Below are 17,900 nucleotides of genomic sequence, written 5' to 3' on the forward strand. Positions count from 1 at the left end.
GTTCCTTGTTAAAGGATTACATTATTAAATCATTTTGCTCTCTACTCTTCAAAATTACAAAAACAAATGAAGTTATATCATTTGAATTATAAAATGATAATTTTTTCAGTTCTATCCCAATCAGAAGTACAACAGTTTAGGCTTATAATAATCATGTTCAAAAACATATTCAGATTATAATAACTTTTCTTCTGGTAATGATAGCTCATCTGATTGGATGATTGCCTATTTGACTTTGATAAGTCTCAGAGGTCAAAGTAGAGATAATTACAGACATCTGTTTTCTATGGATAATAAAACCTTGGAAAATAATATTTAAAGTGACATCTGCAAATAGGTTAGAGGGGAGAAAACATGTTGCACATATTTAAAGCAAGCACAAAAAGCAGACATTCTTAAAGTAGTATTGAACATCATATCAACTGGAATAGAGCCACTTAGGTAAAGTGCATGGGTGAGCCATATGTGACCCTTCAGATGTTTTGACCTAGGACCCCACCGGCCCTAGACAGCATAGCCAGTGATGGATGATGGCAGCAATGAACCAAAGCATTTGGAGGGCTGCAGGTTGCTCACCCCTGCTACAATGGCTTAAATGCTAGCTGTGAATTGGAGAGCCCTTAGATTAAATCCCCATTCAGTCATGAAACTTCCCTGGGTGACTTTGAGGTAAGTATAATTCCTGTTTGGTCTGTTTCAGGGGGTTGTTATTCAGATAATATTGAGAGAAATGAGTTCTCTACCCTGACACTTTGGACTGCAAACCTCTGCATGTATACCCAAAAGTAAGCTAAACTGAATTCAGTTAGGCTTGCTCTGAGGTAGACAGGTAAACTAGAATTGCATGTTGAAGGCCTTCGGCTACTATTTATACTTCAAATAAAGATAATTTTGAATTTTGTAGAATATTTTGCTTGCTATTAGCAATAAAGTACAATATACAGTGGTGTCTTGGCTCATGAACGCCTCAGTTGACGACCAAATTAGGTTGCAAACAAAAAATTCATAAAAAAATTGACTCAGGTCACAAGTGGTGACCATGATTGAGGCCATCTCCCCCCCCACCCGAGTGGGGAGATGGCTGCGATCATGCTGGGGGTGGGGGGGAGATGGCCGAGATTGCACCTGTCTTTCCTGCAGGAGCACAACCATGATCTCAGCCATCTCACCCCCCCCAGCATGTTTGCACTGTCTCTCCCCGCAGCGCGCCCACGTTCACACCTGTCTCCCCCCCACCCTGAGCACACCAGGATGACAGATGCGATCACAATTGTTTGTGTGTGTGGGGGGAAGATGGTCGTGCTTGTGCTCGGGGTTGGGGGGGAGATGGCTGCAATCTTTGTTCTTTGTCACTTTGCTTCACATTTTTCTGATTAAAAAAATAGTTACAGAACGGATTAATCTTATTTACATTGAACCTTATGGGGAAATTTAACTTGGGTCATGACCAATCTGGGTCACGACCAGAGTCTTGGAAGGGATTAAGTTTGTGAGCCAAGGTACCACTGTAGTTTGTTAAAAGTGGTAAAACATGTTCTGAAAAATAATAGGCAAACATTCTGGTTTGCATTATTTCACCCAAGTTAATATCCAAATTTTTTAAAATAGTTGGCACTTTAGATAGGAATTTGCTCCTTCCAAATTTGTGTTACATTGTAAACTAAGAGGCTTTCTATCCAGTTTTTGTAGTTCCTATGGTCTTCCATAAAAATGCCATGTTTTGGGATCCCACTGTTTAGAACTAAAATTCCACCTCCATATGTCTTGAGCAGTTATGTCTACTGCAGCTCTAGACAAAAATAAGCATTGCTGTTAGATATAGCAAAAGTGCCTTTGAGACTCTAGGTTGAGCTATCTCTTTGCAATGTTGTTGACAGAACAATTTCTGCCTCCACTCTTCCTTTTACAACTGCCTTATAGTAGGCAGCAAGAGTGTTAAGTTTAGCCTATTATGGCTGACTAACTCTCCCCAACTGTTAATGAGGCACTGAATTATGCTTATATTGTGGCTTACCAAACATTAAAAAAGACAATGAGGCAAAATTGGATTGGGGAAAGATTTAACAGGTGATAATGAAATTGTAACAGAGTTCTATTAACCTTCTTATAGCTCTCTTGCACCGTTACCTTTAAAATCCTTTAAAAACAGTGCTATTCCTACATGACCTGGAATGTGCACATGGGTTGCATGTGATATATCACAGCAAAGTAACAAATGCATTTACACAAATTAAAGTGAAACTAGAAAATTAATGGGACCCACTGTGTTTGTTGAAGCATGGTGTTAATATCAATATGTGACTAAATATGAAGTGTGAGTAGGATGGTTTGGGTTCTTCATTACACCCAAGAAGTGTGATGATCATGGGGAACTATTTTACTCCTGAAGAGGAAATGTATCCACTAATAGATAATCTAAGGCCTGATGGGGTGGGAGAGAGAAAAGAACATTTCCTGTCCTTGAATTTGGTCAGAAATCAGTTTCCATATTTCAAATCAAGAATATTATTTAAATTCCAGATAAGAGAAAAGAGGCACAAGACAATGCACAAACTTGCTGGAGTACAGTAACTCAGTACAATAAAATCATTCTCTCCCATGTAGAGCACTCACCTGGCAACTAGAATCTGTTTAGAAAGAGAGCATGGATTCCAAAACATCCACCTTACACAAGCTGTACTGTTTCATTTATTTACCCAGCCAAGTGGGATGCAGACTAACTACCAGTTAGTTCTCTCAACAGGTGCAAAGCACAAAAGCATAGATGCTAATTACCACCTGCTATATTAAGAAGGAACAAGGACATTTACAGGAGCATGGCCTCAACTGGCCCTACCAGATAAAATATCTTCAGGAGCTGGAATATCTCTCTAGTCCCCAACAGGAGGTAGCTATTTTGTCCAAAAATACTACAACTAAGGGGAAATAGACATCAAGAACAACGTAAGCATTGCAAGGAAATTATGAGTTCTAATCAGAGTTTTTAGAAATGGGTAGTCCTCACTACCACCACCCATAACATTGCAAAGGACAGTGTGTGTGACCATCTGATATGTGCAATTCCTCCTCCTCAGAAAGATAGGGAAGTTCCAGTGGATATGCCTATTGCACATATGAAACCCATTATAGAATGCCTATCTTAAGTGGAAGGAGACACTTGGAAATTTCCAATTTAAAATTGCAGGGCCAGCCTACCAAACTTATCAATTTTACTGTTTATTGTACCATGAGAAAAGTCAAGTTTTGGAAATGTAGACAATTTACCTTTCCTAGCTGCTGATTCCATTCTTGGATGCACACCTTAACATGGTAAGGGAATTTGAGTGTATCAGGGAAGCCAAGAGCAATGCTGCCAGGAAGCCAGATTTTCTCACCAGGTTAGTCTCCTAGCAAGGTCACCCAAGGTAGAATGGTCAAAACGGAAATACCAGACTAAGATGCATCCACCTCTTCAGGAGTAATGGTCATATCAGCAGAAGAAAATGACTATATCTTATGGTGATGGAAAAGGAGAAATGTCTGAGCAGCTACCAGGAAGCAGCAGTAGCTGAAGATGACACTGGCAGAGGATCTTTCAAAGAAAGCAGCAGTGACACTCAAGCTAACTCTGATTGGTACTGCATAGAAGAAGACAATGGTAAACTACTACTGATTCTTACTTTATCAATGCTGAACTATTACTAAAAACCCTACAATGAAATGGTCCAAAATTAAACAGGAGGTAGTGCCAGAAGATCAGTCCCCCCCCCCCCCACGCCCAGGTTGGAAGGCACTCAGCAGGCTACTAAGGAAAAACAAAGAACAAGTATGAATAGCGCTCATGATGCAACCGGATCAAAGCTGAAAGATCATGCATGCTACTGTATTTCTGATTGCTACGTATGGCTGCAAGAGCTGGATAGTGAAGAAAGCTGACAAGAACAAAATTGATGCATTCAAAACATGGTGCTCAAAGAGAGTTTTGAAAACTTGCTGGAATGACACACAGCCAGAACGTTCCCTAGAAGCAAATATGACAAAACTGAAACTGCCATATTTCAGGCACATCATGAGAAGGCAAAATTCCCTGGAAAAGTCATGATGTTAGGGAAAGTTTCTCTGACTTACGATGACCATATGAATGAAAGAGCTCCAGACTGTCCTATTTACAACTGCCCTGATCAGTGCTTGTAACGTTAAGGCTGTGCCTTTTTTTATGGAGTCCATCCAACTCATATTTTGTCTTCCTTTTTTTCTTCTGCCTTCAACTTTCCCTAGCATGGTGTTGCTTTTTAAAAACAAGATGTTAAAACATGACATTCTCTCTCCTCTTCACCTGCAATTGAATTGGTACTGATAGGCTCAAGGACCCACTGGATTTTGCATGTTCAAAAGCGTGCTATGGAAAAATCAGCTTGTGTAAATTGCTTGGAATTTTGCTGAGCATTAGTGACAACAAATGTGTGTCCTTCCTATCTAGCCTGATGGCAAGGGCAAAGGCCATTTCATATTGACCAAAATGCTGAAGGAATCACAACAGACATCACCACAAATGCTGAAATACTGGGGTTGATTTGAAGATGTTGATGTGGAATGTCTTGTGGTGCAATAGATATTCAATATGCACATTTGCATGTCACTCCACCCCCGCCCCTCCCCAGCAACATGCCATGGTGGGCTGGTTGTGGTACAAGCAACTCACCTAACAAATACGTTCACCGTGGGCAGCTGACTCACTCCCTGCCTTTCCGGCTTCCTCAGCCCTCCCATGGGTATCTGCGGGGACACCATAAGAGTTGCCCCTCTCCTCCTTGCTACATTCAGGAGTTTATGTTCATTCCATTTCTCTGTATTGCTGTATCCCTATTTTTTAAGAACAAGGAATACTTTGAATCCTGTAAAGAATTGGTTGTCAGATATGCCATTACTCTAGCCAAAGAAATCTGCACCAGAGCAAAGCTTTCAGAATTACTGCCAAGAGGAATTAATATGACTTGGGACATCCTCTACCAGTGTTCTGCCAGGACCACCACTGACAGTGACAGTGAGAGCTGCTTTTCCATTAGCTGGCTTTGCTTACAGTGAAAGGGCCAGAAATGACAAAAGATGCCTCCTTCTGCTTTTCATTAGTACTCATCCATCTTCATTGAAAAAGGCAGCAGTTTCCTGTGAAGCTATCCAGGGGCAATATAATCAATATGCCCTTTCTGTAAGGATCAGTTTGAAGATCCCTTTACACTTTTGTCACCCAAGCATTACTGCACTTAGAACAGGCAATTTTGTATTTAAGCGTGGAAACCTATACCTTACCTTAGCAAAGCAAGATAAACTCAAATGAAGACAAAAAGCTACTGATGTTTCCTGGCCATGCTGGGTTTCCTAAATATAGTCCTGTAGGCTATGCTGATTTCAGCTTATTTTAATGTCTTTGATAACACTTTAAAAAACCAATTTCACATTCATGCTCAGACATGAGTTGTCCTCGAGTATATATTATTTTGATCACATTAGTTAAAAGCATTCATCATTCTGAATAATTCATCTCTCTGAACCTGAACCAGCTTCAGACGTAGATGTTCTCATCAACAATCTTTTCAAACATCGTATTGGAGAATAAGCTGCTAGGACAACCCAAATTCAAAAAAGCAAGACCAAAAAGGCTGAGTGAACACCAAAGCTCATGGCAGCATTCCACTAGGGGTTGATTCAAAGAAGGATAATTACCCCAATGTTTAGATGAGACAATTTAACACAATAGAGTTCTTCATTCAAGTCTGCTCCACACATACATATTCAATGGGTGGAAGGGGCTATATCATTGCATATCCCTGGACTGCTTTCATCCCTTGATGCCCACTCCAAATCAACATTTTCTGCATGCCATTTGAAAAGAGATCCTATTAGCAACATAAACTCTCCATCTGGTTAGGAACCCCTTTAAGACATTGAGCCACACACCTTCTGTGCAGTGGATGTACATTTGGAAGGACTTGACTTAATATCTTTACCAAAATATTGACTATATTTGGATATAAAAGGCTCTGTCCAAAGAACTGTGAGTAGAAAGGAATGGCTGGTAGCAACATTCCTCACAGCAGCGTCTGTGCAAGCACCAGTAGAAGAGTTCACACATGGATTCTCTGGCAGTTTTCCTCCTTTCATGTGTGCAAGCAGATCTTTAAACTTAGCTCCATTTTAATTTTTGTTCAGTGCTCTAATACAGGAGGTGAGGACAGCCATGAGTGGAAAACATCTCCTACATATGGAAGGACATTATTTAACCCAACCCATCACTTACGAAGTGCTAGGCTAGCATACATTTGAAAGAGCCCAATGTGTCCAAACCAGAGATTTGCATGCTTAACATATCCTTTCCTTCTTGAAACAGTTCTTTGAAGACACTCATCCTTTCTTTCTGAACCAATGAAGAACTGGATTCTGCCAGAAAAACAACATACTCCATCACTTGCACAAAATGAAATCATGTTAGGAATCAGTGAAATGAAAGGATTAGGCTGAAATGACACAAACCGTATAAAAGTGCAGAAGCAGCAGAAAACAGAGACTCTGCTTTTCCCTGTATGCTTGTAACCTCGACTCTTGAGCTAAGTAACATGTTTCTGCAATTATAAAATGTCTATGTTTGTAGCAAGGTTTGTTTATAAAAATGATGTAGAGTGAGCAACTTTTGAAAAACTACTGCATGCTTACTCGTATGCTTTCCTCTTATGCTTTGTGACCTGTATAAATTTCTAGCAGATTGTCAAATGGGTTCAGCATCTTGAGACCTTCTCCATTGCACACTGTCAAATGCGTGTGTTCCTATAGTGCTGTTCTAATAAAACTTTTGCTTTTTCTTTAACTTTCAGCAAACCTGTTTATCTAGGCTCTGACAATTACCATCATAAACAGGACTAAGAACCCTAAATCATATGTCTCTTAAGAGAACATCTTTGGATTAACTGGTTCCCCTGAGTGAGACTGAACTGGACCAATCAAGGACATCATTTGACCCAAACCTTTGAGAGGAAGCTTTTTGAACAAATTCTTTCATTTGACTTGTGCTGTCCAACCCTGATTAATCAAGTGGTGATTGGTGAGTCATATTAAAACTTCTTGTTGTTGTTTGTGGTTTAGTGCAATGGACATAAAATGGGAAAAGAATGTCCCAATATCCCATCTCAATCTGTTAGATCAAATGATCAGGAACTAGGGGCAAAATGGTACTTGGCTGTATATACAGAAGTTGGTTTTCTGTGCTAAAGGAATCAGACTATCAGTGACTGAGGTTTGGGAGTTTTGATTAGGACAAATTAGACTACATGAAGGGAATTTCTGGTTAGTCCTACCCTAAAACCACTGGTCCTCTTGGACCAATTTTGCTCCTTAAAAAAAACGCTGCGAAAAGTAGTCAAAAAGTAGTTGATTTTAACTGGGGTTTTAGTATACTAATTGTTCAATGCTGTGGTGTTTGTTTTATTCTACTCATTTTTTGTAAGGCATCCCAAGATGCTTGCACTGGATGGGTTAGAAAAGCTAAATAAAATAAAATAAATTTAATAGGTATTCTTTGCATGTATACCTGGAGGCTATGCATGGGTAAATGAGTACATGGGGCAGCTTATCAGAAGATGTAAAGTCCAGGGAACTACACATTGTTTGAGTAATTGAGAGTGAGCCAAGGAAGGGAAGAGATTTCAGGTATATGAGGAAAGGCCGGCTGTATATTTGGCAGAAGTGAATTTATATAAAATGGGATTAAGAAGTTTGGGCTTTCTCATGGGTGATTGCAGACGTCCTACTATCCACCTCATTGTGGGGCATGGTGCAACTACTCATACTTGCTCAAATTAAATTCAAATTAAATATGTTGGATTTAATTTTTAGAAGTGGCTTAATATCATAAATGTAGTAGCATTGAAAATATTCACAGATAAAAGGAATGGAAAATGAGGACAAGTTGTTAGCCACATTTATTATAGTAATGAACTGATTGTACTTATATGCCTCAGTTTTATTGTCTAAAACAGCAACATAATTGTGCTGTGTATGTTGCATTAGCTACATTAATTGCTAGGGCTGTTCTAGGCCCAATTCAAAATGCTGGTATAGACTTTTAATGTCCAACATGATCTGAGATCAAATCACTTGAAGTGCACCTTCACTCATACCAGCCAACCCACATACTGAGATCCACTCCTAATACCTGGCTGGTGTGCTCATCTGTGAAAGCAGCTGAGCTGGCAAGCCAAGGCAGAGGGTTTCTTCAGCAGTATTCCATTTGTACAACTATTTTCTCATTAGGATTTAACAAGCTCCATTATAACAAGCCTTTAAGAAGCCACTAGAAACACCATCTGCCATGTCTTTTCATCATTTTAAGGATTTTATTGGGTTGTCCTTTTTATTGTGCTACTGTATTCTGTGCTCTCTATTTACTGAGCTGTGTACTGTTTTAAGGTTGCTACTGCCCACTGTTAATTTTATTGTGACTGAGCATTTTGACTTTTAAAATACTGTTATGTTTAATTTATACATGTTTGTAAGCTGCAGGCTATACATTAGGTGCAACCTTATAAGGCTACCCATAACTCTCACACTCAGAGCCAGTGTGGTGTAGTGGTTAAGAGCGCACAACTGGGACTCTGGAGATCTGGCTTCTAGTCCCCACTCAGCCATGGAGCTCACTGGGTGACTTTGGGCCACTCACAGACTCCCAGCCCACCCTACCTCACAGTGTTGTTATGAGGATAAGATTGAGAAAGGGAGAATTATGTATGCTACTTGAGTTCCCTGAGAGGAGAGGAGAGGAGAGGAGAGGAGAGGAGAGGAGAGGAGAGGAGAAATAAATCACTTTCCAAACTCAGATTATAGGCAACCTTTGCAGAATGGGAAGAGTGAGAATTTGAATGTCAGCTTCCTTCCCCCTGAAAAGCAGCTGGACAACTGATTTTGGCTACGTAACTGTGCTTCAGAGTGAAAGGAAGGAATTGGAAGTGCCTCCAAGATACCTTCTTATCTTGGCAGCACCAATCTCCTCCCCTCCCCTCTCCACCCTGGTTCTCCAAGGTTTGTGCTACTCCAGAGAAGCAGTCAGTGCAGTCTTGCCCTTGCAGCTGTGAGGGAGAACACTGAGCATACTGAGTTCCAGCTCTGGTGCTAGAGCACTTTTCCAACATGTCAGCTGGGACTCTGAAAAACCTCATGGTCCCCTAGACACTATCTGCAGGCCACAGGATTGCACAGCCCATAAATAAAGATGAACTGTGTGATGCATTTGCATTCTGGCTTAGTAAAACTGTACATCTTTAAGTAGGTTATTGTCACCCACTATTCACAGGAGTGGGCTTGAACAAATCACACAGTTGCCTGAAATATCACTGCTTTATTAGCATGCATTAAATGAGTGCTTCTCTTCATAGTTCATTATAAGAAAAATCCACTGGCAGGTGTCATTTTTCCCCACAAGGTATGTTCCTTTAAAATACTGCTTTTTGCATGCAGCATAAGTTGAAGAATTTAGAAAATCTTCACTCAGGTATGTAGAAGATAGATAAATATAGGACTTTTCTACATGTTGTAATTAACTTACTCTTTTACTGAGGTTGCTTCATTCATTTTCTTTGTGGGAATAAGGCCTATTTTTCTAGAGTTTTTCTAATAAAAGACTTTCTGTGATGTTCTATGAGAAAACCACAAGGTGGTGCTTTGTTATAGAGAGAACTGCAGATGTACAGTGGCCTTTCATTCCAGTTCATTTGGACTTCTCAGATAATAGTTGACTTTTCTTGATCTTAAAGAAAGCTGAAAAACTGAGGAGCTGGCCTGGAGGATGATGCCATTGCATAAAGCATTCATTCACATATCTGACTGAAGGATCACAAATGCACAGTGAATATCTATCATAGAGCAGTTCATTCACTTGTTCTGAACTAATGAATTACATACATATACTTTACATATCTCATTGAAATATGACATGGTTCTGCACTGTTTCATGGGACTATTTTCTGTTTGGATGATTTAATATGATTGTAAAGAGAACTCGGAAAGCAGCATAACAAAAATCTCCTTAAGTTATCTTAGCTAGGATAACATAAATGCATACATCATAGCTGTTTAACAAACTAAAACAATTGCTTAGTAACTATCAGTGTAAGTGATTGTAACTATTTTATTTTGTGGTATAAAAATATTCAGCAAGCAACTCAATGTTGAAGAGGTTGTTCTGTAGACAACTAGTAAGAGCAAGAGGTGTGCCATTTTTAGTGGAAGGATCGAATAGCCTTTGACAGGTAGAATCATTAAAGATTTAACAACAGGAAAACAGGATATGCTGCTCTCTTTGTAATGCATTTTTGAAATTAACAAAGAAAAGTTTGTTGAAAGAAAATGGAAAGATCCCTGGGAGAGGAAGACAACTTTTTTACTATGGGTAAGAGATAGCTACCAGGTTTGTTTAAAAAATATAAGATGAGATGTTATACATAAAGGACAGCATATAAAAGTTTTAAATAAATAAATAAATGGGTTAAAAATGTATTAACCAATAGAAGATGAAAATGCTGTTGTCTAACAGCATGCATATCTGGAAATACAGATCTCTTGTTTTTCTTCAGTGAATATGGCCACAAAATACTTGGAGAAACTTTGTTGTCTAGTTAAAAACTCAGGGTTTTCATGATCATTTATTTCTTTGAAGTTTTCAGAGTGATTCACAACTGACATCCAGTGCGTGTGAGGTGAGGTACTGTCTGAACAGAATTTCCAGGAGTGCACTGAAACTATGACAATCCTATTTATAAAAGCTCAATTGTTCTTCTTGAATTAAAAACTCCAACCCTGCTGCCCAATACAGAACAGCACTATAAGTGATATAGTGTAACAATTTAGTTACTAGGCAGAATTAATGGAACCAGTTAAATTGTAGGGACTAATATCCAATCCATAACACCAATCATGTCTTTCCTGCCTCTTAAAAGTTTAGGAATAAGGAATGTTTGATTGCAACAAGTATATGTTGTCATGCTGACTGGAAAGACAAGCATGGAAGTCCACATGTAAGAAGTGGCCTTATCCTGGCTCAGACCATTGAACCATGTAGCTCAGTGCAGCCAACTCTGGCAGTTTCTCTCCAGGCTTCAGGCCAGGCTTTTTCCAATACTGTCTGGTGACACCAGGGCATTAACCAGGAACCTTCTGTGTGAAAAGTGTGTGTTCAGCTGTTGAGGTACAACCCTTTCCCATGTCTAAGGGCTTATCTTAGGACGTGTTGCTTTCAAAGTATATGCTCTGCCAGTGAGCTACAGCTCCACCCCACATCTCTGTGGTATCACTAAGCTCTTGCACCCTGCTGATTAATTCACTGCAGCTGCTTTAAGTCTGGTGCAAAAAGGAGTTGCTGTAATGATGCACAAAGCAATCCAATACATGTGAATTCAGAAATATGTGCCACTGTGTGCCAATGGGCTTACCTTTTTTAATGGGTTTAGGATTGCTTTCTGAAATGGAACAAATTACACTTCATCTGTTTTATTTCCATTTATATTCAATTTAGTATTAAATTGAATTTAGGCTTCTCTGCATTATGCACTCAGGATCCCACACTGGAGAAAGCTTGCAGCTTCCCCTAGAGGTTTTACTATGTTTCCCTTTTTGGGAGGTGGGATGAGGAAAGTGTGGTATTACATTTTAAATAGCCACAAACCAAATCAAAAGCATCCTGCACTGCAAAGCCCTTATACTGCAGCTGTACCACATCACCACCTTGTGGCTGCTTAATGAAATACCTCGGAAAGCAGAGAAACACAACCCCCACCCTCAGGAGGGGAGAATGCTTTTTTCCCCTCCAACATAGTGGAAGTGGCAGCAGCATAAGCAGCCACTTCAGTAAAGAGCAGCACTTTAAACACCTCATGTAGCCAGGTCCTGAACAGTTTGGATCAAACTTTGAAAAAAAAAAACCAAGAATGGCTTGTGCCCGACCCACTGTGACCCCATGGATGACATTCCTCCAGGCTCTCCTATCTTCTACTATCCCCTGGAGTCCAGCTAAGCTCACATCGCCTGTTTCAGTGACTCCATCTAACCACCTCATCCTCTGCCATTCCCTTCTTCTTTTGCCATCAATCATTCCCAGCATCAGGGTCTTCTCCAGTAAGTCCTTCCTCCTCATTAGATGGCCAAAGTATTTGAGTTTCATCTTCAGTATCAGGCCTTCTAAAGAACAGTAGGGTTTGATCTCCTCAAAGACTGCCTGGTTTGATCTCCTTGCTATGGGAGGGACGGCAAGGGACTCACTGGAGTCTCCTCCGGCACCACAGTTCAAAGGTCCCAATTCTTCGGCGCTCAGCTTTCCTTATGGTCCAGCTTTCACAGTCATACATTGCAACTAAGAAAACCATAGCCTTGACTATATGCACTTTTGTTGGCAGGGTGATGTCTCTGTTTTTTAGTAAGCTGTCTAGATTTACTATAGCTTTCCTCCCAAGGAGCAAACGTCTTAATTTCTTGGCTGCAGTCTCCATCGGCAGTGATCTTGGAGCCCAGGAAAATAAAATCTGCCACTACCTCCATTTCTTCCCCATCTATTTGCCAGGAAGTGATAGGACCAGATTCCATCTTAGTTTTTTTTAATGTGTCATAATCTTAGTTTTCTTAATGTAGAGTTTCAGCCTTGCCATACTCCTTTCCCAATTTTGAACCAATCAGTGGTTCCATGTCCAGTTCTCACTGTTGCTTCTTGACCCACATACAGGTTTCTCAAGAGACAAAGAAGATGGTCTGGTACTCCCATTTCATTGAGAATTTGCCACAATTTGCTGTGATCCACACAAGCAAAGGCTTTAGCATAGTCAATGAAGCAGAAGTAGATGCTTTTCTGGAATTCCCTAGCTTTCTCCATGATCCAGTATATGTTGGCAATTTGATCTCTAGTTCCTCTGTCTCTTCGAATTGTAGCTGAGGCCAAAGGGCCAAAGCCTCTTTATGGCATTCATAGTATCCTTATTGCCTGTGAATCTGAAGAGTGTCACTCTTCTCACAGGGGCTACCAGATATGCAGAAAATGCAAAAGTTAGAGATTATGGGCTCTTCAGACATGGAAACACGGCAACCTAGATAGCAATGCATAATAGAAGATGTCTAGCAAATCGACTAGGTACTCTTGCCCAAAGCACATGGCTATGATTTGGACACCTCTAAGCAATTAGTTATTGGTTCAGAATGCACATAATGGAAAACTAGCCAATGCAAATGGATGTGCTTGAAGTAAAACCTCTAAAACCGCCACCACCAAGTAGCAGCAGGTTACTAAATATGACTATTTGCCTGTTGTGTGAGGGGGCAGAATCATGCAGAGCTTCTGTCAACAAATGCAGTTGTATCATGGCAGATGTCAGTCTTTACAAGGACTTATGAGGTTTCACACATAAGCAAGTGTACCAGTATTACATTAAAAAAAGATTCCATGGAATTTAAATTTTCATTGAAAACAATGACAGCTTGGTTTAAAGCAAACTTAATTAGAACTTAGAATATGGATAATAAGTGCTATACTGTGAAAGCCTGTTTTTTCTGAGGTAGAAGATAATACAACATTATAATACTATGAATACCTGGTCTGACAGAATGCTTACAGAATATCAGAAAAGAATTAACAGTTTTGTGTTCAGCTTGCTTAGCCACTATTTTGTGCTGGGCTCCACTTTGTGGTTCTTAGTGTTCTAGTAAAAAACAGAGTTGATCCTGTGAGCCTAAAGCCTGCCCCCTGCTGGCTGACAGAACCTTCGCTACTTTCTTGCTGTCAGTGGACTCCAGTAGTTGCTGGATGACACTTTTTGGCTGGCAAAGAGATACACATTCACCATTGTTTTGGTTATTGTTGATTGCATTTTACATCCTGCCTTTCCTTCAAGCAGCTCAAAGAAGCAAACAAGGGCCTCTCCTCCACAGTACTCACTGACCTGGGTCACACAATGGCCAATCTTGGGTTAATTCATAGCTTGCTAGGCAGGTGTGGGAACATGCACCCTCCAGGGTGCTTTTCAATTCCACTTTCATTTTACAGCCTGTGACTGACCTGATTACAGGGTGATCTTGTGTTATCCAAACCTTAGCGATCTAGGTTGTGTGGGGGTTATAAAACCCAAAGTTAACCCAAGAACAAAGCATAGGGTGTAACTGACTGCCTAATAAAACTTCAGGTAACACTATCCAATCCAATTAAACTGCATAACAATAGGCAAATAACAAAAATCAAATAATTCACTGAATGCAAGCAACAGATTTGTAATATCATTTCAAATTCATTTCAAATACTTGGGGTGAGTTATTATTAATATCAATCATCTTTGAAAAAGCAAAGTCACATAAATCAACCCAGCAGGAAAACAACAGCAGGACAGCAAAATGTAAATAAATCAAGATGCTAATTTACCAGATGCCACTAGCATCAATCATCTCTTTTAGGAAGTCTCAAAAACTGTAAGACCTGTTTAGACAAACTCATTTCCTCCCCATGAAGCAATAGATCTCTAGATCTCGGAAGATCTCAGCTACCTTCCTATTCCAGACTATGCGAGATGGTGCCTTCACCCTCATCAAAGCTGCAACACCCCAAAATAGAAACATATTCAACAGAGTGTACTTCTACCAAACCAGAAACTCATGTAGAAAAATCATGCTAAATTCCCACAGTATTTTGACTAACCTTTAGGGAGAGTATCTGTAGATCAAGAACATCTGCAGGGCTTCCAACTGGGTTCCCCAATCCACTTTCACAAAACTTCCTGGAACAGACATGACCCCTTCCTAACATCACACCTGCCCACATTTCGGCCTTAATTTTTGGCCAGCTCTGGAGAAGGCTGGAGTAGTGCTGGTAAAAGAAAGCCCACTCTCACATCTGGACAGGCCCTAGCATCAGGTGGCAGATTTATTTCCTGCATCCTGTTGAGCATGCATTTAAAAGTCAGAGGTGCAATGACAGCTAGCCTTAGAAGCTTGCTCTTCCCTGCTCCATTTGAGAGAAAACCTGGTAGATTCTAGTACTTAGTCTCTGAAGTTGTGGTGAATATGGACTCCCACAGATTTCGGGGCAGGGGTGGACAATCTGTCTGAAACCTAAAAAGTAGGCACTAAAGTGAAAACTTCTGTGGTTTAGTGCTTGTATAAGAAAGTAAAAGTATAAGAAAGTATAAGAAAGTATAAGAAAATATTGGTGGCAGGGGACTGGATTCAAATCACCTCACGGCTATGGAGTTTCCTCATAGGTTGCTCTCCCTCTCTCTCAGCCTGGCCTACATCACAGAATTGTTGTGAGGATAAAATAGAAGAGGGGATTTAAAAAAAAGGTTGAGAAACAAATGTGTTTACTTCTGGAATCAAACTGCAATGACAGGAGAAGGCTTATCTAAAGAAGACAGTTCTGTGGGCTTGTTTTGGTAGTTCATTTCCATTAGTACATTTGGTACGACAGTGGTTTTAAAACTACTGTACTCTATTTGGCTCTGCATGCTAATTCTTAATAAGGTTGAAGGATATTATATCTTGTTCAATGAAATGAAACCAATGAACTGATTATTAAAGTGTGGCATTAATGAAAGTCAAAGCAATTTAAACATCGGTCTTTTCAAAACAGAGGATATTGCAAGACAAGGAAAGTGCAGGGTTGATGAGCCTCAGCAAAGAGCAAGTGGAGAGAGGAGGACACCCCCCCCCACTTTTGTCATGTTTTTGTTTATCTTCTATCCTGAGCAGCAACGTACAGTATAATTGCTACATTTTCCTTGAGCACTGAATTAAATCAACTGGAAACAGGAACTTGTGTGCTCTGGCAATATCATAGAAGCAATGTGACGCCAGGGGCCTAAAACGACCTCTTGGTTGCTAGGCTGGCTTTGCAACCAGGAGGTCAGGCCATTTTGTTGCGCGAGACATAGCTTTCTTTATCCTAGCAGTATTTCACTAGCCAATAGGAAAGTGCCACTGATAAGTTATGAAGCCACAGCTATAGCACTGGATGCCTGTTTGCAGGGATTAAAAGGGATTATATGGGTTTAAGGGGGCCTTTTCTAAAGGCAAACAATTGACAGCATCTCTAATTATATTAACTGCATGGCAGAAAGGGCAAGGATCAACTATGAATCTCTTCAAATGCCTGTTCATTTTTATATGAACAGTTGGACAGAGAGTAATGGAACCCCCTCCCCTCAATTTTCATAGGCATACCTTTTGAAAGGCACCTACAAAATAGATACAATAGCTCTTCTGAGGAATACAGTGGGCAACATGTTTAGCAGGTGTTAAGTGACAACCATTTGACTGGCGTGTCACAGTACTCTTGGTGCTCCTGTAGCATGAACCATACACATCACAGGCCCCAAACTCATAACTTTGGAGCCACTGCCAGCATGAAAAGAACCATGCCAGCTGAGAGAGTGGAAAGCATGCACCTAGTCATGGTCAAACTCACAGAAATCAATAGCAATAGGTCTGGTATCTGCAACTGTGTTTCACTGCATGACTACTTCTATACTGGTGCTTGTGGAAAGCTGGATCTATGTTACATGCACACCGGTGGGGACCATTTCCTATTATTCATAGTGTACTTCTTTTCATGTCCAGTCATACTGTAGATGTGGGCATGTATGGAACTATCAAGTGTATTCACTATGCCTATGCCAATACCTATTTAATATGTTGATTTAAATTCAGTCTATTCATGGGCAGCTGCAAGATTGTCACAGGGTTCTCTCAAGGTACTTCACTGCCATTTTTAGAGTTACAGCACTAGATAAATGGGAGGAAAGAAGTTGCTGGCAACATATGTGCAAAATGCTATAAATGAGATAAGATGCAGCTCTTACAATTAAAGGAAATCTTGGGGAGAAGTTAAATTTTACATTACTTTCTCTAGTAGCATGTACAGTTCTCATGAAGAGGCTGACATAAAATTTCAGTTGTAAAATGCTGCAATCTCAGACACACTCATCTAGGATCATGCTCCACTGAAACCAGAGCAAATTTAGTCCCAGACAATGGCTGGCTTCAAAAAGATATGTTTAAAATGTAAATACTATACCTTCATTCCATTTCACAAACAACTTGCATTTGCTGTGAGGCAGAAAGAATTGCTGTTCAGCCCCTATATGAATGTAGAACTCACTAAACTGTCTTGTTAGAAACAAAACAAACCTGACCAATTTTAGATTGAGGTGGAAGGTTGTACATTACTATAAAATTTAAGTTTGGGTACAACCGATACTGTTCATCAGCAAATGCATTTGTGCCTCCCTTTCTAGACAGCAGAGGTCTCCCTCATTCTATCCATTTTGCAAACTTCCTCAGCAATATATTTTTAACATCTTTTTCATACCGACAAGCCTGAAGGGCAAAAAAAAAAAAAAAAAAAAGGGATGGATACCTACAACACAACAATCTACTGCTAGGGAAAGGAGACGGCTCCAGACTCCACAGAAGGCCCATTCTCTCTGTTACCAGATGTGTAGGGCTTGGGTGTGATTGCATGGCAGTGTCAGCAACTGAGGCACACTCTCTTCTTAACCCCCTCACAGCTCCCAAGGCTGAGCCCTGTGCTCAGAACCCCCTGCAATTTTTGGAATACCAGTGATGAGAATGGGTTTATCCTGCTGGCAGCAGTATCAGTACTCAAGGATCTGAGCTATCTGGGCCATCATGGGGTTATACCAGGCACCTCTCATTGAGGAACCCATGTTTGCAGGAAAAACATATGTGGGAAAGGAACTACAAGGAGATAATTCATGAGAGGGGGAAGGGTTTGACTTCTTTCATTTATATTGTAAAAATTAGACCCTGCAACCAATATTGTTACTGGGTAGTTCTTTGCTTAAATTCAAGGTGCCTGCACCATCATACTTAGCTTGGTCCTCAGAGTATTC

Source organism: Varanus komodoensis, unplaced genomic scaffold, assembly GCF_004798865.1.
Source record: "Varanus komodoensis strain SLA01 unplaced genomic scaffold, ASM479886v1 scaffold21, whole genome shotgun sequence".
In the NCBI taxonomy this organism is placed as follows: Eukaryota; Metazoa; Chordata; class Lepidosauria; order Squamata; family Varanidae; genus Varanus; species Varanus komodoensis.